This window comes from Ursus americanus, chromosome 4, assembly GCF_024610735.1.
Source record: "Ursus americanus isolate L20-20 chromosome 4, mUrsAme1.1.p, whole genome shotgun sequence".
Taxonomy (NCBI): Eukaryota; Metazoa; Chordata; class Mammalia; order Carnivora; family Ursidae; genus Ursus; species Ursus americanus.
In genome coordinates this window covers 10,647,759-10,670,678 of record NC_142130.1, presented here as the reverse complement: position 1 = coordinate 10,670,678, position 22,920 = coordinate 10,647,759, and the positions used below count along the sequence as shown (strand labels likewise).

Sequence of the window (22,920 nt, the reverse complement as noted above, 5' to 3'; positions counted from 1 at the left end):
CATGGCCCATGGCCCATGCTTAAAGAGGTCAACTTCAGTAGAAGAAATACTGACAGAGCACCTGAGGAAAGGCAGGAAGTATATATGAATGGCACATTCAACCTGGGAATCCATTCTTTCAACCATCCAAGGGACATTTACTATGCACTCACCATGAAAGACCCTAAATCAGTTATCATCCCTACATTCAAGTTAGGGGGGCAAGGAGACAATCAGACAACACTAAAAACGACTGTTCTCAAAAGTACAGATAAAGTGCCAGAAGAATTTAAAGAAAACCACAAATGACCTAGAAGGAGATTCTGGAACATAATGAGGATATGCAATGGAATTGGACATTCTTTTCTTTTGAGGTCAAAAGTCAATGAAGAGCACTCTGCAAACATGTTATAATTCTTCATATCCCTCCGAGATATAAAGAGATCATGGCTCTCAGTGCCTTTTGATATCAGGTGGTAATGAGAGTGCCTCTGGAATAATTAGGCCACAAAAATGGCCTGCTATGGCATGAATTCTATTTACGTACACAGCAAAGAAAATACAGCACACCCATAGGGACAGCAGAGCACACATTCACTGCCATCATAAAAACCCTTGCAACTTCATACTGTTTTCCAGGAGTTCAGGAATTAATGAACGATTATGGATGACAAATACGTTTTTTAAATCACTTTAATTACATACAGATATAATTAAAGTAATGTAATTTTCCCTATAACTTATTTGTATATGAACTGAAATCTTTCCACTTGAATTTTTATGATATTTCTAGTATTCCTAACATGCACTTTATATCCGATGTTTAAGTTTCATACTTAATCACTTAATGGAAATCCCGACATCTTTTTATAAATGACCTACCCAAACTGAACACCAGTATCTCAGAAGTAGAAAACAAAAAACCAACCACCAACATTCAGAGTGCAATAACTACCACAAAATTATTAGCTGCTAAGGACAAGTTCATAATGAATAAAACAGAATACTACATGCTTTCTTTCACTCTATCCCTTCCAACAGGGCTTAAGCCTAAGGAACTGAAGAATGTTAGCACCTGAACACTTCCAACATGAGTACTAACTGAGATGACTTAGAACGTTTCTGAGTGGAAATCCAACTTTTTCCTAAAGTACGGCAGATGACCAAACGGAATAGAAAATATGACACGTCTAACTGTACATCCCTCGTTCTTAGATGACTCACAGTGAAATTCAGGATAGATTACTTTACCTTTATGTGCCTACATAGTCTGTGAATGTTCACAAACTACCGGGTTCATCTCAATATTAAGATGTCTTTTTTTCCCCCCTCCAGAGATCTACTACTTTTAAACAGTCTCTTAAATTCAAGCCAGTTAATAAAATGAGGACACTCTGATCTCTAAAAACGGCCTAGGGCAATCTCCCTTTAGAATGCAATAGGAGGAGGAGGAGGAGGAAAGGGGGGGGAACAACTTACAGACCAGCAAGGAGGCAGAACAAAGGGGAGCAAATAGAGACAAGCTGAGATGGTGTGGAATAAATTTCCTTCAACAGTTTTTGTTTTTTATTATGGTAAAATATACATAACAAAACATTTATCATTTTGACCATTTTTAAGCATACAATTCAGTGGCATTAAGTACCTTCACAATGTTGTGCAACCATCACCATGATTCATCTCCAAAACTTCATTATCCCACACAGAATCCCTGTATCCATTAAACAGTAACTCCTGTTCCCCCTGCCCCTCGCCCTGGTAAGCTCTATTCTACTCTGTGACTATGAATTTACCTCTTCTAGGCAGCTGATGTAAGTGGAAACACACAGCATTTGTCCTTTTGTGTCTGGCTTATTTCACTCACATCATGTTTTCAAGGTTCATCCATGTTGTAGCACGTATAGAAATTCCAATCCTTTTTATGGCTGAATAATACTCCGTTTTAAGTATATACCACCCTTCGTTTACCCACTCATCTGTGAATGGACACTTGGGTTGTTTCCACCCCTTCCTGATGTTGGGAATACTGCTGCTGTACGCTGGTGTACAAGTATCTGTTGGAGTCACTGCTTTCAATTATTTGGGGTACATACCTAGCAATGGAGTTGCTAGGTAACTCTACATTTAATTTTCTGAGAAACCACAAAACTATTCTCCGCGCAGCTCTATCTTTTACGTTCTCAACACCAATACAGGAGGGTTCCAATTCAATGTACTTTCAAGTCTTTTCTGATTCACTAATTCAGAATAATGTTGACTTCAATTACTCTAAATTGGAATTATTTTTCTTAAGAAAAACCACAAAAGAAAAACCAGAAACAGCAATATCTAAAGACAGTATTTTCCTCCTAAACAACTTGAACAATGGAAGATAGAGTTAAAAAAAAACAACTTCAAAATATAAAAAGAAGCATAATATCCTAAAAATGTATTAAGTATCCCACACATACAACTTGTACTGTAAAAACTGGTCAATCTGACCCCTAAAAAGTCATACACTAGAAAACTTCATTGTCTGAGTAATTGGATATAAATATATGGAAGTATTTTTAAAGAAATTTACTCTTCTTACCGGTCAGTTCCTTCAGCTGCGCAGGAAGGTCCTGCTTTAGTAAAAGCAGAGGAGGAGGGTGGGTAATAGGCTTATTTAAATACTACTCACCGGACTTTCCACAAGTTTGCCCAAACAGTGGAGGCAGGGGAGATGGGCAACTAAAAGGAATAACGGTGTTCTTAAACCTTTAACACCTGCACTCACCGATCTGCCATCAAGTGCTTACAGGTGATAAAAGAAATTAACAAGCAGTGAAGCAAATGTCAACAGAAAAACTCCAAAACAAATAAACAGGCATAGCTGGAGTCTATTGGTGGGGGTAGGGTGTGATAGATATTTGCTTGTTGTGACCTACTCTGCATACAAAAATGTAGTTCTAACTTTTGCTTGTAAAATGTTCCTAGCATGGGAGCGCATTGAATAAATCAACAACGCCCAAGGGCTCCTGCAGCTCTATGAAATGCCCCCCAGTAGAACTAGCTTCAATCCCTATGCAGGTCTACACCGCTTTTAAGTAAACTGATTTTTTCAAAGTGCTTAAAAGTAGTTTGTTCTCCTAATTTGGAAAATATTCCCTCCTATGATCTATTTAAACTTCTGTTACAGTAAAACCTTTTCATATAGAATAGGAAACCAAACTGTATCCTAGACTCGCCTGGATAATTGCAAATTCCTAATTAGTTACATCAAGAACAATGGAGTTATTTTTAATAGAGACCCCTCTTTCACCAGTTGTGGAGAAGCGGAGTCCCTTAAGAATAAATTAAATCACGCTATTTCCTGGGATTTTAGAGTCTTCAATTACTTCTCAAATTTACTACATTTGCTCACGTACAAAGACAATTTTCTAGATAGTTATTTCAACAGAAAGCTTTTTATAATTGAAGACTATGGGTTGGTATTATACTTAGTTCAAGTAAACTTTTCTGACTGGTTGCCTTTCTAAAAATCTTCATCTTCCAGAGTCAAAACGAGGATGTATCAGAAGCCTTAAATTTGAATATAAATGTAGTTTTAAACAGAGCCTGTAAGTGCTCCAATTTTAGCACTTCTCAAATTTCAGAAAGCATTAAAGAATTGAACTTGCCACCATCCTGCCCTAGGAGTTTGGTGGCAGACAACGTTCTCTACACAACATTCCAAAAACATGAGCAAAATACCCATGTAAGTTAAGAAAAAATGCTTTGCATTTGCCCCCCCAAAATCAATAGAGTAGAATATTCTATTTTCAAAGAATCTAGAACTCAATAAATGCTTTCAGAGGCAATAAACAAGTGAATGAAATAAAATTAAATACCATCTCACTAAACTCTTCTCCCTCCAGTTACTTAAAACTGACAAGCAGTTGTCAAGATATCAAAGAAACAAAACATTAGGAGCCAGTGCCTGAAACAACAGTGAGTACTGCCAAGGGCATCTCATCAGCCAAGGGCACTGAAAATTACAATCCAGGAGCTACAGAATGCTAAACTTGCAGAACTCAGCTAGTGGCAAAAAAGAGAGATTCACAGATGGATCCACTTTCAAAATGAGAAATACCCCACCTTCAGACGGCTAAACAATGGGTCTATCTACCTTACCTGATTGACATTTGGTGGCTTAACAAACTTCCTGTCCCCCTATCCCCTCGTCCAACCCCCCATATTTTTGGTCCACAAGGACTGATCCTAGACAGTAAAACTGCACCATAAACAATTCCCCTCCAGGTAAGCTCGTAACTAGGGACTAGACTCTCCTGAGCCGTACCTTGTAAAGCGCCCAAGTACCATCAGGTCATCCTCCCCGTAAGGCTCTGCTTGACTTCTACAGAGAGCTGCCGCAGTCTAATCACAACTGAAGTGTTTTCTGCCTTGTTGAAGCACATAACACCATACCATACTTTATATTTTTTTAATAATAGTTTTTTATTATGTTAGTCACCATACAGTATATCCTTAGTTTTTGATGCAATGTTCCATGATTCATTATTTGTATATAACACCCAGTGCACCATGCAATATGTGCCCTCCTTAATACCCATCACCAGCCTATCCTTTTATTTTTCTTTATTTTATTTATTATTTTTTAATGATTTATTTATTTGTTTGAGAGAGAGAGAAAGCGTGAGAGAGTGTGGGGAGGGGCAGAGGGAGAGGGAAAGAAAAACTTCAGCAGACTCTTCGCTGAGCACAGAGCCCCTGTGGGGCTCGATCTCAAGGTGCTATCTCGACCTGAGCTGAAACCACAAGTCAGGATGTTTAACCCACTGCACCACCTGGGGGCCCCACCATACTTTATATTTTAAGGCAAAAAAGTATATATATACACAGTTATGAATATTTTCCTATATTCAAAGGTGCTCAGAGTAAACTAAAGAATCAACCTTCTCCTCAAGCACTTAAGTGTATTCCCAACGTCCATAGGATGAGAATTAAGGTTTGCTTGAAAATGTCTTACCACAAAAAACTCTCATTTAATGGATTAACCTCGCTAATGTGAGGAAATGGCAATTATGATTTCTAAAATGGAAACATAGGTAAGTTGTAAAGCTCCCTCTACCTGAAAATATTCTTTCCCCCCATTCTCAGCTGTAATTACTGAAAGCTCAAATAATAGGCTAAGATAATATACAATGACTAAAGCCTTACACCTCTATCATTCAGTATTTAAAGTTCCTCTAAGAGACTGCCCTTTTTCCCCTCAATCTCAAGAAAAACCCCAAATGAAGCAGACTGTCTTGTCCACGTCAGCAATGCCAGCCAGCTATAAGCTACATCTAAGGAAAAACTTCCCCGAAACATGGAGCTGGGATGACTTATACACAGTACGATTTTTGAGAGGTCACAAATCAACTATTCTATCAGAATAGGGAGAAAATGAACACAGCAATCTAGAGCTTTAAGCCTGACTTACTCATCAAAAAGGGAAAAATAAATTATTTTTCAAACTGTCCACATGTAATTTGGAGGTCCCTAAAAATGTGCAAAGTAATAGGAACAGCTATTTTAAACTTTGGAATATAACGGACTATGGAGTTTGCATAAGGCTTTACCAAACGCTTTTCAATACACTGACTCATTAATCCCTTGGACGACCATTTGGAAAAAAAAAAAAAAAGGTATGGATGAGGTGTTTTCTCTTTATAATAAAATCAGGAAACCAAAACCGAGAAAGGTTCAGAAGTTTATCAAAAATATACAGTTAAAAAGTAAAGTCAGTCCTTGGCAGAATAGATATTCTGATTTCAAACTCATGCTCAGAGGCAGCCCTCACTAGACATTTAAGACTTCTAATCTTTGCCCATTATTTGCCCATCTTTCAACATCTTTTGTCTTTTAAGATTTTAGTTAAGTCTCTCGTCTGTATTAATCGCCTTGACGTTCGACAAGTGGAACTGTGTATCATGAGTTAAATGGTGCTTCCTATATTGGTCACACTCACGAGAACACTGTAATCCTATTTGTATCATGGTCTTTATCCTGGTTCCTTGAAAATAACTATGCTTCCCAGGGTCAGGAATGGGTATGAAAAGGGTGTTTCAGCTATCTCAACAGAGTCATTAACCAATGACTCACCTGTAACTGAATTTACAAGTTTGAAAAAGATGGAGGCCATTCAATTCACATAACACTAAAATAATACAGATCAATTTAAAGCTGATTTACAAGTGTAGGTCTCTCAGGGTCAAATAATGCTCTAGCACCAGGATCATGAACTGCAATTAATCCCAGGAAGTACAGTAACTATGCAAGGCACAATAGATTCAGATATATTTATACTGAACCTGGAAGTTACTTCTTTAAAAATCCTAATAATAAGATTACTTTATCATTTGTCTTTTCCTGAAAGTAGTATGCCCCCCTCCTCCAAAAAGTATTCAGTTACTGGACATTTATAGATAGAATCCAGATAAATGCTTACTTTAACAGGAGCTGGAATTTTCTATTTCATACAAAATCAAGAAAATTGTTGAAATTCCTTCTATCAAATGAATTCTAAAATGCAACAAAGGCAAATTCAACTCACTAATCAGAAAACTACTTCACCATTTGCCACCAAGAGTATTTCTGGATGTTTGTTTTCCTCTTAAATATATTCTTCCCAATTCATAGATGAAATATAGTGTATTATATTTGAATTTATTCTTTGGTAGTAAAGCAATGATTTGAATTCTTCAGATTAATTTTGCAACTATATAAGGCAAAGTGAATGATGGTTTCACCAATTTCCCTGACATGAAGTCACATGAAAAGAATCACCCAGTGAAGAGGTGAACATGGTTATTAGTGGGTCATTTTTTTTTAACCCCCATCAGTGATTTTTCATATTGCCTCCATTTACAACCCTTTATTACACTAAAATAACCAACAAGTTCTGCCTTTTCAGCAGTTACTATAAACGATTATTTCAACCAAACAAGAAAATGTCATTTAAATTTCTGTCCATCAGTTTAAACTATGTTATGTAAGCATTTAAAAAAACATGTGCGTATTTTACGCACTCAAGGTATAAAAGCAAAAATTAGGTATAGCTGACTCAGCATTTAAATTCCATTGGAAGGCAGAGTCTAAGCATCTTCTGGTGGTAAGAACAGTGCACTAGACCTAAAAAGCAGTACGATGCAGTTAAACGTGAACACATTCGGGAGCCAGAGAGTTCTACATTGTGATTTCCAATATGGTAACCACTAGCCACAAGTAGTTTGAAATAATTAAAAGTAAATACAATTTTTTTAAAAAGTAAATAAAATGTAAAACGGAGTTCCTCAGTTTCACTAGCCACATTTCAAAGGCACAACTAATGTGCCATTTCCGCCATCAAAGAAAACCCTTTTCAGAGCAAAGTGATCTTATACAAGTGAGTTTAATTCCTGTGAACATCAACACCCTTGTCTGTAAAAGGTCCATAACATCACGTAAATTTAAAGACTGTTATTACGATTTTAATGAGATAATATATAAAAAAGTGCAATACATAGGGCTTAGTACACATTAGATATTCAAGAAAGAGTAGTTATTAATACAATCCTATATTAGACTTTACCCAATAATGGCAACCCTGGACAAGTCGCTTTCCCTCCCGAGCCTCATTTTCCTAAACTGAAAAGGTTAAGAAAGTCTTCTGGCTAACGTCTAATGACACTATCAAATCCTACCATGTTAAATGAACTATTAAGCAAAAGGGGCACAATCTCTTACTGAATAAATTACTACCTAGGCTCCTATAGCCTCCTAACCAATCCCAAGCATTCTTCCAAAAACCCCAGAAGATTGGCTCTCCAACAGTCCACAGTCTGATGTGGGCTATTTATAAAGTCGGTCTTAAAAGGTTACGGGAATATCCTTCTGAAATTGTATATACTGTAATTAGAAACTACAACCCCTATTCCATGATGATATCTTGCACTTTTCACATCTCTTTTAAATGAACACTATCTTTACAGATAAGTTTTTCTTTCTTAGTATTTAAACCAGAACACTTCAAAAGCACATAGGAGTTTAAACAGAACTTTTTAATGATTTTTTTTTTAACCAGCTATACCTCATTCTTACCCAGTTTGTGGGTGACCTCGAGTGTCTAAACAAAGTGAGAATTACACCTTCATGGGTGAGGTCCCCTTGCAGGGCCAGAAATATGTCCAAAGACTTTACTCTGGTTAACAGCTGCTCCCTGGGAACCAGGAAACTGACTGAACGCTAGGTCCACAAAGCCTGCCTCCAATGAGGGGGAACCAAGGGCCCCCACACAAGGCACAAAACCAGGGTCACTGGCTGCCTTGGGGCACAGGCCTCTTCCCCCGCCTGTCCAGGACCCCAGAGTCACAGATTAAATTGAAGAGTGGAAGAGCAACTCAGACAGTAGAAATCAGAACAGAGCGCTGCATTTTTGCCCAAGGCCTGTAGCCTCAAAAAAAAAAAAAAAGTGTTATTCCAGAGCAGATTCCTTTTCTTCCGGGTCTGTCTGCTCCCTCTGACTCTTTGCCCACAACCGCGGTGCCTCCCCTTTCCCAATGCCCCACCTCTCTCAACTCTTAAAAAAAAAAAGAAAAAAAAAAGTGGCTTATTCCTCTCCCTTAGTTTTCCCCAGCAGGGCCTGGAAACTGGAGGAAATTCAAATCAAATTAGCCGCACATTAAAAAATAAACGGACAAGCAAATCAAAGGGTGCCCACCCAACAAAAGATCTCTCCCGTTCCAAAATATGATTAAGCCTGGGTGTGAGAAGGGGAGGGAGACTAGAAACCGGCAGGGATGGAGAGATAAACGTGTGGATTTGGGGCCTCAGCGTCGGCCCATCGCGGCCAAATGCCAATTTTTTTTTCCCAAGGAAATGCTAGGCTGAAAAGAAAATAAAAAGTTGTAACTTTTAAGGAAGTCAGCAAAACGGCAATGTCTGGATAATATGCCACTGCTTCCCTTCGTCTGGGATGGCAGGGTGGGAGCTGGGATTCGAAAAGCTCCAACTCCAGTCGCGCACTCCTGGAAGCCTCCCCGCCAACGGCGCCGCCAGGCGGCCCAGCCCCGTCTCCCGGGACACCGGGCCCTGGTGCTTGGGCTCCCACGGGGCGCCCGGACCTTTGGGAAAGTTCGCGGGCACAGCCCGAGGCCCCACTTTCCTCCCAGGGTGACAGGCCCTTCCCACGCCGGCCGGCCCCCGCCCCGCCGCGGGCACCAGACGGTCCGCGCGGCCCCTCCCGGCCGCCTCCGGGCGCGGATTCCGCCGCCCGCCCCACCCCCGGCCGGGGCGCCCCTCGGGGTGACCGACTGACCGGAGCTACGCTGGCCCACACACCGGGTCGCCAGCTCCTTCCCGCCGCGCCCCGCTCCCCCGCCCGATCTTCCAGCCGCAGGGCTCGCCGAGTCCGGCCGGGGCCGCCGGTTACCGCCCCCAGCCCGGGGGGAGCCCGGGGGGCAGGACGGAGAGGGAGGACGTGGCGCGCACGGAGGTGGCCAGCGGCGAGGCGGGGAGTGTCCTGGAGAGGCCCGGCCGGGGGCAGGGGGCCGGCACGGCTCCCGGGGCTGCGGGTCCGGACCCTCCCCGCGAGCATCTCGGGGTCCGAGGTCCCGGCCCGCCCCCGCCCGGCGCGGAGAGGCGGCCCCAACTTCCAGCCCCACTTCGCACGCCCGCCCTCCTCCCTCCACCATATGGAAATCTACAGCCTCTGAAAGTGACACGTCGAAGATTCCTCGGCCTCTCCGCCCACCCTCCCCCTCCCGGGCAGCGTTCCTGCCGCGGAGATTCCGGGAGGGGGAGCGGATTCCTCGGACAGAATCTGCTGGGAAGGATGGGGAGGGCGAGGGGGGGAGGGAGAGCCCGGGAGCCACTGCCCGGATTTTTTTTTTTTTTTCATCAAGAAGAATCTACCCGCTTCTTTCCCTCCTCCAAGCCGAGGCAAGCTGGGGGGACGGGCGGGGAACCGGAGCCCAGCAAGATGCGGTCCCAAAGTGGAGGCCAAACCCCCTCCCGGGCCCCGTGTTCCCGGGGTGCCCAGACGAGCGCGGGGCGCCCCAGCAGCCTGGCGCCAAGTTTTCCCCGGGAAGCCCGGCGCGCCAGGAGCGCTCCGGGACAGGATCGCACTCCGGCGGACTCGGCGTCCGGCCGGGGCTTTCCAGCGCGCGGGACCCAGCGGCCGAGGCGCGGGGTCCCGGTCCCCTCCAGTCTCCCGATCCTGCACGCCTTACCTTCTCTCGGGCTGAAACGCGGGGCTCCGGGCGCGCCACACACCAGGTTGCCCACGCCTTCCCAGCCGGCAGCCCCGAGGATCCCCGCTGCCCCCTTCGCTGCTCCCGCCGCCGCCGCCGCCGCTGCCGCCGCCGCCGCCGCCGCCGCCGCTGCTCTCCTCCTCCTCCGGCCGCCGCCGCCGCTCAAATAACTACCAGGAGGGTTTGATGGGGGATTCCGCCATGTCAATGATGTCGGGACCACATGGGGATTTGGGGCCCGCCCACTGCCGTAAACTGCAGAGTAAAACCGCCGCCAAAAAGCTCAGATTCGCAGGACTGTGGGAGCCTCCTTTGCTCCCAGGCCTGCACAGCTGAGGAGAAACTCTTTGATTCAGCCAGACTAAAGAAGTCTGAGGCTTAGGGGATCTAGCAGCTCCTAAAAAAACGAGGGCTGCATGTTCTGCAAAAGATCGCCAAACACCGATATAAATGCAGTGTTTGCTGAGTAATAATCAGAGCTAAGACGTTTTTTCATTTACACATCTAACTTTTTTAAATCCCCACAACCTTGTGAGCTGTTTTGTCACTCGCTTGTCTACTTCCCACAGCACTTGTTCATACAACTAACATAGCGTGAACAGATTTTACTACCACCAAAGTAAAAATGTCTATTTCCCCCTTTCAGAACCCGATATGCACTCACAGGGGCAGAAACTGATCCATACTCCTATCTATTTCTGTACTGTCAAACATGGCATCGTGCATAATGTGATTCATTAGATAACTGTTAGGCTTATATTATTAAATGTAATGTATTCCTGTTATAGAGGCTCAGAATGGTTAACAGGCAGCATCCCATCCCACCCCTGAAATTATCCAGGAGGCAAGAAGGCAGAAGTTCTCCCACAGAGGACCCTTCTCTCCTTAGCATCCCAAGTATCCTAAATAATTACATTCAGCATCATTTATTGGTCACAAAGCAGTATTCAGTAGTGACCAGAGGCAATGCATTACTTTCATTGACCTAAAAAGAACAATCATCTATCAGATAAGGTCATTGTACATAGTACTGTATTAAAGCCAGAAAAACATAAAAGAATACTGAGATGAAAAACGTATAGCACTCAGATCTTAGCTCAGACATGTAGAGAAATGGAACTAGCATCACAATTGCCTGTTGAAGAAGGGAGGGGTGCGGGGAGAGGAGAAGAAAGAAAGATGTGTCCAGATTTCGTGTTTATGAGTTTTCTTGAACCTGGCAGAGAACTGAAATTTCAGGGCAAGCACCTAACCCGAGTCTTCTCAATTTCTCTTGCCTGCTTCTGCCTCCTTTGCCAAGCCTGTCCTTCCACACTTGAATCTAACCTTGTGCTCTCTGAAGTTTTCAAGTTATCTACTCATTTGGATTCTTCCACATCTTTACAATTAATTTGTTCAACAAACATATATAAGGGGTACTTTATTCAAAGCACAATGCTAGGTTGATGCTGGGGATACAAAAATGAACAAGACCCAGTCAAGTGGAGGACATAAACAGCAGCTTCAGAGCAATGTGAGAAGAACTGAAAAGAATTGTGAGTTTCTGGGGAAAAGAGCTATGCGACTGTGGGGAGGGAGGGAATGATTTCAGCTGGAGCTCAAAGACTAGGAAACGATCTTAGGATAGGGAAGAGGAAGACAGACGCTCCAGACAGAGTGAAAGTATGTACACAAGGACGGAGGTGTGCTTCGAAGTCATGAAAGTTCAGCTGGGCTGGAGGGTAGGGCTCTAAGCGAAGCTGGAGAAGCAGAGGTGGGAGCTGGGGAGCCACTGCTTTTCCTCTTTGCCCTTCCGGCGCAGGACTACCCCCAGGATTGGAATATGTTTTAGAAAGATGGCTTCAAGAGCCCATTTGGAGACGTTGGGTGAAAGAAGCCAGTTAGAACAGAGAGCCCCATTTGCCTGTATTCACTATTATCCCACACGTCTCCAAAATCAAATTGTAAGTTACAAAAAGAAAGGAGTTATTTCTCAGTATTCCTTTTTTTGGGGGGGGGGGTCCTAAATCAGCAAATGCTTGAAACTTATTTCTCTTTGCACACTCCTGTTTCTCTGCAGATTTCAGTTATTTCTGCCTACTTCTTCCACTAGACTGATTTTGTTCTAGTGAAGAATCAATGTATACAAAAATGCCTTAAGATTGTAAATATATGTTCATATATGTGATTTCAGTGTTTCATTCATCTTCTTGTCCTAACACCTTACACCAGTGTTGGCGCAGCACAGAAGCCACAGTAAACGTGTGCAAAATGAGAGGAAGCATGGTGTAGCCCAAAGAACTTGGAAATTATAATCAGGCAAAAGCCAGTGATGTTAGGCAAGTTATTCAAGTTCTCTGAGTCCTCTGTTAAGTAAACATTTAAATGAACATTTATTTGTTAAATGGTGGTATTGCCTTCTGTTCAGGTCCTGAGAATTAAAAGCCTCAAAGCCCTGATACTCAGGTGTAAATAAATAGCAGTCCCTCTTTGAAGATGAATGAAGATGTCGTTCCTGGAGGGAATTAAGAGAACAGAAATTGGAAACTTCAAGGAAAAAGATGGGACCTTTGAGAGGGCTCTCAACTACACGTTGAAGGATTTAAATTTAATACAATGAGGTTACGGAGGCATGGAGTGATTGAAGTAGGTTTCAAAGCTGACTATTCTGGAAGCAAGATGTAGAACAAGGCCTCTCATCTGAAAGGCATGCCCTGAACCCAGCCTGGAGGGGAAATGACAGACTTAAGCCAGTGCGATGGTCTGCAAATGGGAAGGAGGGTAATACAAGGCAATGAGTCTCACCCTGTGGTATTGACGACCCAAGTCACCTGCCACCCGAGGTCCTACATTGTGGACCCGTAGTCATAACTTTGCTCCAAAAGCAGTTTAGGATTTGCTCAAATACAAAAATTAACATCCAAATGATGATGCCTGGAAGTGAGGGCATGTAACAAAATATACAGACTTGTAAGTCTTTCTATTGTGCGTGCAATGTAAGCTGAGTCGTATTAAAAAAAAAAGATTCAAAGTGATACTTCCTGATTTCAAATACCTTCTAACAAAAGAAATGCAACTTTAACATATCAGAAAGCATGAGTTTTAAAACTAGCACTAAAAGAAATTTCAAACCATTACACCTCTGGATACTTCTCTCAGCCTAAATTTGAATGTCTCAGAGATCACAACAGCCAGTAATACATAGTACGGAGAAGCCCTAGCCAGGTTCTCAGTCTCAGCACCCTTCCTTCCTTTCTTTGCCCACAGCTAGGGTTGCTAGATTCTCGCAGGCACGCTCAGTCTTGCCTTTAATCTTGAAACCCAATCTTGACCTTAGATAGAGGGCATTAACTCTTTGCATTTACTTCTTGTTCTAATGTCCTGAGCCAGATCTGATACCAGTTTCAATATGAATATTGACAAAAAGCCAATTAATCCTGTTTTGTAGAGGGTTCAGAATTTACTAGAGTACTATTTAGAGGAAAGGACAGCCAGCTCAGTCAAGGAGACAATCTAAGAGCAACACTGCAACTTCAGCCAAACCCGCTTCTCCAGAACAATGCAACCAGTCAGGGCAGCGACTTCACCTTCTTCACTATTGTTCAAGGCAAGACAAGAGCAAATTGTAGTTCAATACATATATTTTAAAAGTCATTTCAAACAAGAATATCTGTCCCACAGTTATCAGAAATTATCCAGGTAGAAGCTGTATGACCACCAGGGCTCATAAAACCACAGGGTTGATAGGGAGCTAAAGGTTTTCGGCCTGCTCTTCCTCCCAAAGCAGAATCTTTGTTCCCGTGTCCATGACAGCTAAGCACCCAGCCCAGCCCGAACACCACCAGGAAGAGGGAAATGTTTCTTGCCGAGACGGCCTTTTATCAGCAACTCCAGATCTATACCAAGTCTTCCGACCCCTGCCTCCTTGCAACTTTCCCCCAGTGGTCCTGTGCGGGCAGACACAGTAATAACAGTGGCCTTCCACATGACTTCTCTTCCAATGAACTGCCCGTCCTGGTCACATGCTCCCTGAAGACTCTCTTTTCCTGGATAAACATCTCGGATATGCTGAATCCTTATCTCATCACATGGCTTCCAGATCTCTTTCCTTTCTTGTCTTCTGCCACGTCTGGGGGCCTACTTGTTCAACATCTCCAAAAGGTGGGTATCCATATTCTGTTCATGCTTCAGGCAGCGTCGGAACACAACCCCAGAGTGGTACCCTTTCCAGCCTCAATTTGGACAAAACGCTTTGTCATTACAAGTTCATCCGATGCTGATTTCCTTAGCTGCCTTCCCATCCTACTACATCATGTTTCCTCTTCCATGGAGAGTGGTCAAGCTGGGTGTATTAGTAATGCAATTGATTTCATCTTACTTGATTTTAATTAATGTTAATTGGTTGACTATTTAACTTCATTAAATTTTATTAAGTTTTTTTCTCACATTCCAGCCTACCAGGAACTTTCTGGACATTGAGTCTATCACCAAACAACCTTTTCCGGCTTTGTGACATTGATAAGAATGACAAGAATGCTTTCCATGTTGCCATCCAAGTCACTAATAAAAATGCAAAACAAAACAAGGCCAAGGACTACCACTAGTAATTTTTCCCCAATGGGAGGCAAATTTGAGGCAATGTTTTTTAAAAAGCTATCTGCCCATCCCCCTGACTTTCCTGAACCATAGAGGAGCAAGTTGGTCTGATTTCCTTCAGAGTCGTTGTTACCACTCTTGCCCACTCTCACACCTGATTTACTTGTGTGGTCATTTTCTCCTCCTAAAAGGGCGAGAGCTCTGTATGATACCGAGCCTCTTCATAATGACTATGCTAAGTACTGTCTTCCTCAAACAGATTCAAAATTTGCCCTGAATAGAAACACATGTAGATGCACATATAGGTATAGATATGGCTCAATATATCTGTCTTTCACAGAGAAAGGGAGCAAAAAAAAAAAAAAAAAAGTCTTTAGCTTAGCTACATGCTTAAGATACAAACCATTTTGATCAAGAAAAGATTCTGAAATTTGACCAGGAAGCAATGAGTTGAAAACAGAGTAAACTTACTATAAAGGCCTCAGTGCCCATTGTGTCTGTGAAGGGCAGGATATTCTATTTGAAATCACTTGTAGTCTTTTTATTTCTTTTAGTTCTTGGAAGCATACCCTTTGGTATACTACCTGTAATCTCTGGCTCTCAGACCTCCCTAGTGAGGGTTACCTTCTGATCACATTAACATTAATAAACACCGTTTCTCTGATGCTGACAGCCACCATTATTGTAAGGTTTCTCACTCCCCTTGTGCTCTTCCAGTTCCTTCTAGAAGTTTCCTGTGAACTTGTGAGCAAGTTCTTCAGCTGGCTTCAGTAACTTGTTCACCTAGCCAGGGCAGCTAATATTGTACCTGCCTCTGTGCTGAGCCTCCTGCTATGGGCAGAATTTGGACAGTTCACCCCAGTTACCCATAAGGCCAGCACCACAGACTCACTTCCTCTCCCCGGACAAACTCTGTTTTACGGGTCACCAAATAGAGGTTCCTTGGCTCCCAGTATCTCATGGTCTATAAATCACATTCTGTTTCCATGAACCTGGCTTTTTTAGATTCCACATACAAGTGATATCACACGGTATTTGTCTTTCTCCGTCTGACTTAGTTCACTTAACATCAAGGTCCATCTATGTTGTCGCAAACAGGAAGATTTCCTTCTTTCTGATGATTGGATAATATTCCATTATCTTGATGAAGAAATAGGCTTCCTTTATTTAACAATGAGAATAAGGTAATTTATTGAGGTTCCTTTTTTCCTTCGTTGCTAAGAAAGTCAAGATAAATTTTGTTCTCAATTATGGCAATTATCCTTAGCCTGGAATTTCTGGTAAGACCATTCTTCCTCCTGTTTTATTGCGTACCTCATATTCATTTAATCCTTATTTTAATGAACCTATCTTATGCCTGTTTTATTATATGCTGTTCAATTCTTATGGGAGGTAGGTATTTATTTAGAACTTTTTGGCTTCAAGTGACAGGAAACCAATTCAGACTATATTGAAGGAAAAAAATACATTAGGTTTAGAATGAAACAGCTTATTCTAAACCCAGTTTAAAATTCCTGAACCAGGCACTCCCTTCAGCAGCACAGATACTAAAATTGGAACCATACAGAGATTAGCATGGCCCCTGCACAAGGACGACAGACAAATCCATGAAGCAGTCCATAAATAAATAAATAAATAAATAAATAAAAATTTAAAAAATTCCTGAACCAAAATAGTACTAATACAAATAACTCTCTCATTTTTAATTCCATGGTTTATAGTGATGGATCAACAAATACATTGTTTATGCTTTATTAGGATACAGTAACATTTTTCACTTACTTTTCGTAGATTAACTAACATTTTCTGTCCAGCCTTATGATAATTATTCCAAAGAAGATTGAATAAGTTTAAACATCCCTCTCCTTAAAGAATTTGTAATCTAAGTGACATCATCACACATTGAGAAATAAATGCATAGCTTGATCGTGTACTGTTTTTGTTTAATCGGGGTTTTCCAGAGAAAATGACCCAATAGAATAGATAGGTAGGTAGATAGATGGATACACAGATACACAGAAAAAAAAGAAAAGATAAAAAGATTGAGAGAGAAAAAAAAGAGATTTATTTTAACAAATTGGTTCATGTGATTATGAGAGCAGCAGGCAAGAGACCCAAGAAAGAGCTGATGTTGCAGCTTGAGTCTGAAAGCAACGTGAAGGCAGACTCTTCCTTTGGATATGTCAGCCATTTTTCCTTTAAGGCCTTCAACGGACTGGATGAGGTCCATCCACATTATAAAGAATAATCTGTTTTACTCCAAGTCTACTGATTTAAATGTTAAATCATCTGAAAAATACCTTCACAATGACATCTGGACTGGTGTTTGACCAAATGTTTGGGTACTGAGGCAGGGCTAAATCTGGAAAATAAAATTAATGATCACATGACTTTAAGAGCAACTAGACTGAGAGTATAACTGATATCATAGGGGTCTTAGTTTATTCCAATATGTCTAGCACTGCCTTGCAAATAAGAGATGCTCAATAAATATTTGTTGAATCATCAAATTGGAAATTGTATTATCGCCACCATGAGAGCCAAGCTAAGACTCTTTTTTGTGAGTTCTCTGAGTTCATTATGATCCCAGCTGGGGGTGCCTGGCTGGCTCAGCCGGTAGAACATGTGACTCTTGATCTCGGGGTTGTGAGTTCAAGCGCCATGTTAGGTGTAGAGATTACTTAAAAATAAAATCTTAAAAAGAAAAAAAATCTCAGGCAGAAATTTCTTTCTATTTATCCTACATAGGGCTTAGGGTACTTATCCAATCTGAAGATCTGAGTCCCTCATCAATTCTGGAAATGTCTCAGTCATTATCACTTCAAATATGGTCTCTCCTCCATTATCTCTATTTTCTTTGGAACTTTTATTAGGCAAATGTAGGATCTTACTCTCTCATTTATCTCTTTCTTTGTCTCTTTTTGTTGCCTCCCATAAATATCCTTAAATCTATCTTCTAGTTCACTAATTCTGCCTTCATCTGTGTCTACTTTTCTCTTTAACTTGCATGCTGGGTTTTCAATTTTGTGATTATATTTTCTCAAAGGATTAAACACAGAATTACCACATGACCCAGCAATTTCTCTTTTAGTTATATATATAAGAGAAATGAAAACATATGTCCATATAAAAACTTGTACACAAATGTTCATAGTAGCAGTCTTCGTAATAACAAAAATGTAGAAAGAAGTCAGATGTCAGTCAACTGATGAAGTGAGAAATAAAATGTGGTATAGCCAAACAATGGAATATTACTTGGCAAGAAAAAAGGAACAGTGTACTGATATACATGACTATTATGTCAAATGAGCCTTAAAAGTATTACGTTAAGTGAAAGAAGCCAGTTTCATAACCCATAAGTTATATGAGTCTATTTATACAAAATGTCCAGAATAGGCAAATATACAGACAGAAAGTAGATTAGTGGCTATATAAGAATGGCAGGACTTGGAGAGTTTGAGGGGTAATGGCTAAAGGGGTAAGTTTCTTTTAGGGGTAATGAGAATGCTCTAAAATTAATTATGTTGATGGACGCACAACTCTGGGAATAGATTAAAAACCACTGAATTGTACACTTTAAACCATTGAATTGTACACTCTATGATATGTTAAGGCTCCTTAAAAAATAAGATACTACCTCAGTAAAGCTTTAGAAGAATAAGATACTTTTCAATCATGACACAGAAGAGCTTCTTTTTTTTCCAAACTCAAATGTGCATTAGACTTTACTATTGTTATTGTATTTTGTCCAGTATTTCTCACTGTTTGTGGTGGGTAGTCAGCATTAGCTTTGTCCACTGCTTTCCCAGAAGTGAAAATCTCTACAACTAATATATACTTTTATTATTCCCATTTCATAGATGAGAAATCAGAGGCATGGAAAATTTAAGGAATTTTCCTTACATCATACACCTAGACAGTGGCATTGGCAGGATTTAAATCTAATAAAATCTTTAAATCTTGCCATGAGCTCTAATGACAATATTTGGTATTATCCTATTATGATATTGATAAATAACTATACCTATTATCTAATGATATGATTTAGTACTAAAGTACCCAAGTCTGTGATAAAGGGAATGAGAGATAATATTAACTTTGCTTTTTAGCTGGTTTCCTTCTGGGCAGCAAAATGTGTGTTGTAGTTCTAGACCTCATACTTCATATCACAACTTCCAGAAGATTAAGTCTTTTCCAGTAGGCCTGAGAGAAAGCAAGGAAGTGCCTCTTTCCCAGAACCCCTAATAAATGAATTCTAGCACCTCATTGGCTCTAATTAGGTTATGTGTCAATCCTTAAACTAATCATGGTGATTTGGGCAAAGGGATATAGTGATTGCTTTTAAACCAATCTGGGCCAGGATGCCTGGTGGCTTAGTAGGCTAAGCATCTGTCTTCGGCTCAGGTCATGATCCCAGGGTCCTGGGATGGAGTCCTACATCCGGCTCCTTGCTCAGTGGGGAGCCTGCTTCTCCCTCTGCCTGCTGCTCTCTCTCTCTCTCTGACAAATAAATAAATAAAATCTTGAAAAGAAAAGAGAAAAAAAAAAACAACAATCTGGGCCTAGTTCTGGAGCTCTGAATAGAGTCAATCCCACCAAAACCAGTGACAAAAACAGGGGAGAAGCCTTCTCAAAAGATATTTGGTGAAATATTCCCAGAAGTGGAGAAATGAATATTTGGTAGCAAAGGACATTAGGGAAGCAGGGAGGATAGGGAGGGCATTCCAGTAACAGATAAGCAAAGGAAGAGTGAAGTGAACATGATAGAGTGTTAAAAAGGGCATGCAGTATATTTTTTGTTATAATACAGGAACATTTTCCATGTAAAGAGCCAAGCTAAACTTTTTTCTGTGTTTTTTTTTTTTTTCTTTCTGAAGAGAATATATTTTGCTTTAAGACCCAAAATGCGCTGCAGAGCCACGGTCTCTGGGCTCACAATCATCCCTCATCCGTGCTGGCAACCAGACTCTCCGGGTGGCACTCCATGGAAGTGGTTTCTGACTCCTAATCAAGGCCTCGCAGAGGTTGAGAGAGGTTCAAGCACCTGAGCCTAAGCCAATGGGGAGCAGGAGCAGAGGACCGCCCTCTACAAAGCTTCTCCCTTCGGAGCAGCCTCCGATGAAAGTAGTGGTCGAGGCGGGTGACAGAAGAGCCAGTGTGTGCATTGTGCTTACAGCAGTGCTGCGATCATGAGCCAGATGGCAAAAAGGGAGTCAGAACGGGGGACCTTTCTAAAGCAACCATTTCCTCATCCAGCTAACGGTGTGGCTCCAGCCGCTAGCTCAGCTCGTCTTCAGCCTGTGACCATCGGATGGTAGAAACTAGCTAACTCGGAGCATGTTTTCATCTGCTGAGGATCTGGGTATAGTAAAAATTAAGGTTAAGAAAAACAGGTTCCAAAAGTTGTGGGATATTTTATATATTTACATTTAACACATAAATGCCTTTCATATTCACAAAGATGCCTGTGTCACGGAGTACCAAACCCCTGCCTTCCCCGCGTCCATCCACAACCCCCTTCTCAAAGCTCCCTGGCCTTGACCTCGGTGCCTAACGCTACATGTTCTCCTTGTTTTCTCCCCATTTTTGTCTCATTTAATAATTCAATAAACACGTATTGAGGTTCTATTTATCATGCATCAGGCACTGCGCTCTGGATATCAGCAGTGAACGAGACAGACAGCGCCCTGCCCTCATGGACCAATTTTCCTTGCCTGGCACCAAAGCCGCATCACATGCTGGCTTGTCCACCTTCTCAGTCTTACCTCCTTCCTGCTGCGCCGCCCCTCCATCCCCAGCTCCAGCAGTAACAAACTGCTCATGGTGCTCTGAGAACACCAAGATATTCCATGCCTCCAACGCCCTACCTTTCCCCAAGTTTTATTCTATTGGTAATCCATTCATCCTTCACATCCCTCCTCTATGAGACCTTCCCTGACCTGCTGAGATTATAATCCTTTCTTATTCTGTGCTACTTTTGTACTTTGTATGCATTCTTTTACACACATCATACCCTACTATAATAATCATGCGCTCTCAGTGATCTCTTACAGCACTGAACTGGTCAGGGGCGCAGGGCAGCTCTGCATCCCACAGGGTCTAGCATAGAGCCTATTATAGATGGCCCTTAAATACTGACAAATGGAATTGAAATATTTGTATGCCATTATTAACAGCAGGAACCCTTGTGCAGTGTTCTTAGTTTAATTTTATTTGCTAAAACTCATGAACAAAAAAGGACTAATACCTTTTTAACATCTTGGTTTACAGTCATTAAAGAAATGAAAATGGGTTGAATTTGTGGACCATTCAAAGAATTGTTAGCACTTAGCCATTTGACATTGTGTATGTTGTATTTGATTTAAAGATAAAATGTAAATGTGGTACTGAAATTTACATAACTGCCAAGGGAAATACTATTCATGATCTTTTTAGTTTATTTATTTATTTAAGTCATCGCTATACCTAAGTGAGACTTGAACTCACGACCCCAAATGAGTCATAAGCTCTTCTGACTGAGCCAGCCAGGTGCCCCACTATTTGTGATTTTTAAGTATGATGTGAAGTAGTATCAAGAGTTACTTTATCTTTCCTTAAACTTTTATTAAATATTGTCCTTTAAAATTGTTAAACTTTTTCCTATATAATAATACATCCTCAAAGGAATATGCTCAAACAAAAGAAGTACAGAGGTACACAGAATGTTTGTAAAGTTTTCCTTATTTATGCCCCACGTACACTCCATATCTTCCCCTCAGAAGTAACCATAATAATTATTTTGTGTAAGCTTCCAGAGATTTTTTTGTGTGTTGCAAAAATATACAATGTATAATCAATATATTACACAAATGGGACATTACGTCTATTCTTAGAATTAAACAATCTAATTTCCTAACTCCTTCCAAAACAGTTTCATTCTTATACTTCAACCAATCAATTCTGTTTCTTTCCAGATGTCACAGTCAAAGCCAAATCTATTTTCTAATACATTGTCTGTGGTTCTAACTTGACCTTGTCTCCCTTGATGCTTTGCAATGCATAGGTTGGTTAAAAATGCAAGAGAGGTTGTTTTGCCTAAAATATCTGAAAAATTGATTTAATTCTTCGTTGTTTATCAGAGAAGTTTTAACTTTCATCCCTTATACATCCATACTTTAGCGCAACTCTTCTCCCTCTACTCAATATTCACGTCTACATTTCTGTTATACAATTTTACCTTTCATCATATTTTAATTTTCTTCTAAGTCACGTTTTATGAGGTGCCTGGCTGGCTCAGTTGGAAGAGTATGTGACTCTTGCTCTTGGGGTTGTGAGTTCGAGCCCCATGTTGGGATAAAGATTACTTAATAAATAAATAAGTAAATAAACTATGGGGTCCCTGGGTGTTAGTTAAACATCCAACTCTTGATTTCAGCTCAGGTCGTGATCTCAGGGTCATGAGATTAAGCCCTGCAGTGGGCTCCTCGCTGGGCATGGAGTCTGCTTAAGATTCTCTTCTGCCTCTTCCTCTGTCCCTCCCCCCACCTCACACACACTCTCTCTCTCTCTCTCTCTCAAAAAAAAAAAAAAGGAAATAAACTAAAATAAATAAACCACTTTTTATTAAATTTCATGAGCTTCTTACTGAGTATGTCCAGCTAATCCCCGCCATTGACCTCGCCATATCTGGGCTCGTCAGTCGTTTCCATTTTGCAATTTGTAATTAATACTTTACATTGATTTTAAAGTGTTTTGGCAAAGCCATACTAGTTGGCTAATTTCACCCAGAGTAAATAGATATTTATGTTGGGCAACTGAGACTTCTCTCACCATCCATATACCATACCGCCTAAAATTTTACCAATAAAAACTCACTGCTTCAGGCTACGTATTTTCCTATTTCTGCTATTTTCTCTTAAAATGTTAGTAACCTAAGGAAGTGTAGCGCACTGGAAACCCAAACGGAAGTGAGAACATTCATATGATTTCAGGTAAATGAATAGCTCCATGAGAAAAATTCTGAGTGGAATAAAAGATAAGAGTTGTAGTTTTGCCTGATGAAGAAGGCACTGGAAAGGGGATGTGAAGAACAATACTACCCAATTCCTGGTAATCTAAGGTTTGCCTTGTTTTCTATTTAAGCTTTTTTGCA

General features: G+C 41.1%; 1 protein-coding gene and 1 non-coding gene across 3 annotated transcripts in view; one reads left to right on the top strand and one right to left on the bottom strand.

Moving 5' to 3' along the window:
- Positions 1 to 10,351, bottom strand: part of FNDC3B (fibronectin type III domain containing 3B) — a 339,246-nt gene extending 328,895 nt beyond the window's left edge. Inside the window, exon 1 of one of the 2 annotated variants that reach the window (XM_045788650.2) lies at positions 10,194 to 10,351. The gene's annotated coding sequence lies outside the window, so the exon portion shown is untranslated. Of the gene's footprint in view, positions 1 to 9,280; positions 10,165 to 10,193 lie in introns of those variants that run through there. The other variant, XM_045788651.2, reaches the window with a different exon arrangement.
- Positions 10,352 to 16,312: 5,961 nt separating this feature from the next.
- LOC123786472 (U6 spliceosomal RNA) lies at positions 16,313 to 16,416 on the top strand. The gene has a single exon (XR_006777972.1). It is a non-coding gene; the product is annotated as a U6 spliceosomal RNA (small nuclear RNA).
- The last annotated feature ends 6,504 nt before the right edge of the window (positions 16,417 to 22,920 follow it).